Genomic DNA, 2,357 nt, shown 5'->3' with positions numbered 1-2,357 from the left:
CGCCTCTTTCTCAAAACACATTGGATGAGAAGGTCAAAGGTCCCGCCCCTCCAAACTCTTCTCATCCAATCATATCGCCCTTCACTGCCAAGAACTGCCAAGAAGCTACCAAGAATTGGCGAATAAGAACAAAGCAGTGGAATTGGCCGCAATGAGGATAGGGCTAGGGAGGGATCCAGAAGACAAGAATCTTTTTTGTTGCACTTGTTATGTACAACTGTTTTTCACAGTATAGCAACCAACTTGAAATAAAATTATGGATGTTGATGTAATCTTATTTTTAACCCCTACAGATGTCAGATCTTAACTTGATCACTCTTTTGTCTGGGAGAATTTTGCTGTTGCATCAGGAAATTAAAACGATTCCTTGAAAATGAGCAGTTGTCTTTCTCTCCAGGCTGGGGCAGTAGAGTCATTGGGACCAGGTCTGCTATCAAAATAATATTCTCTCTCGCTCTCTCAAACATTAAGCCTAGGTCCTATTACTGCAACATTCAAATGGCAATTTCTCGCATGGAATAGTGCAGTGCATTACATTACATATTGGCTTATAGACAGGGTTGGGGAGTAACTGATTAGTAACTGAATAAATCCGTTACATGTAATCTGATTACCCAAAAAAATCTGTTGTTACCAGCTAAAAATATTGTAATCAGATTACATATACTTTGGAAAAACTAGATGATTACTTCTTGGATTACTTTTAAATTCAGAAAGGATGTTTGTGGGGGAAAAAAAATACATTATGACACTATTCTGTTTTTCTCAATGACAAATGCAATTCAGCATTGAAAAAAGGCGCAAGTTTAAGTTCCACCTGAGCGAGTCTGACCACAAGCCAGAGACCACTATGAATACACCAAATGTGTTTGATGGATCCTGTTTGTCTTATTCTAAAGCCTATTAAGGGGAAAGTAATCCAAAAGTAACTGAAAGTACAGGTATATATAACTGTAATGGATTACATTTAGAAAAGACCCTACCCAACCCTGCTTATAGAGAAAGAAGTAATTATTTGTGCCGATGTAGAAGTGGGGTTGGGAGTACTCAGCAGGGTCTGTCATTTCATTGGGAACTGTGCTCTACAAACCCAGCAGCACTGCAATGCATTGATTACACTGTATTTGAAACATCAAAGACTTTTTGGGCTGTAGATAAAAGTAGAGTACCTGTGTGTCTCAAATTTATGAAAATTAAGAATGGTGGTGAGCAAAATACTCAATTGTGATACTTGAGTAAAAGCACAAGTAAATGTTATACAACAAATTCCATATATTAAGCTAACCAGATGGCATGATTTATTTTTATTTAAATAATTATATATAGACAGCCAGGGGCACATTCCAACACTCAGACATAATTTACAAGCGCAGTATTTGTGTAAAATTGAGTCCACCAGATCAGAGGCTGTAGCAATGACAACACATTATATTGATAGGTGATTTGGACCATATTGCTGTCCTGCCTGAGCATTTGAAATGTAATAAGTACTTTTGGGTGTCAGGAAAAATGTATGTTACTAAAAAGTACACGTTTTCTTTAGGAATGTCATGGAGTAAAAGCTGTCAAACATATAAATAGTAAATTACTGATATCCCCCCCAAAAAAACAACTTAAGTAGTAGTTCAAAGTATTTTTACTTAGTTGCTTTACACCACTGCTCACGACACACAAACACACACAAGCGTGTGTGTATTACTGTGAGGTAGTAACAGCTGAGCATTGGTATTGTGATTTATGTTGATTTGTTCTGAATATATTTGGTACCATGAAATTAATACTGGTATGTAGAAGAACAAACGTTGCTCCACAGCGCTGCCCATCCATCCCCATGCTAATGCAAAATTGTATCAATGCAAAACTGGTCAATAAAACACAAATTAGTAGACATGAGTGTGATTGTGTGTTTCGTGATGAACAGGATAAACTTGACTTAAACCTTATATTTCTGCAGTGTAGCAAATCCTTGATTGGGCTGAATAGAAACCACTGGACACACACACACACACCAGGGTTGGGCTCACTTCAGAATTGAGTTAAGTTCTTGAATTTTAATTGAAGTAGTGAACAGGATAAAGAATTGCCATTTTAATTAAAAGGAAAAATAATTTAATTCAGTGAAATTCAATGAAATGCAAATGCCTAGTCTATTATATTAAAAAAATACATATTGTACATAAAACAAACATGTCATTATATACAGTACATGCATATACAATATTATCAAAACAATTTATTTTCAGGACAAACTCTCAAAATTAATGATCAAGGAAAATAAACCTGTATGTGAATATTCTAAAGGTATTATATGTCATTAATCACTTAAATTTTGTTCAATATGGGGAAAATTCTCAATT

This window comes from Salvelinus fontinalis, chromosome 22 (genome assembly GCF_029448725.1).
Source record: "Salvelinus fontinalis isolate EN_2023a chromosome 22, ASM2944872v1, whole genome shotgun sequence".
Lineage (NCBI taxonomy): Eukaryota > Metazoa > Chordata > Actinopteri > Salmoniformes > Salmonidae > Salvelinus > Salvelinus fontinalis.
The sequence above is the reverse complement of the archived record's forward strand: the minus strand, read 5'-3'. Positions refer to the sequence as shown.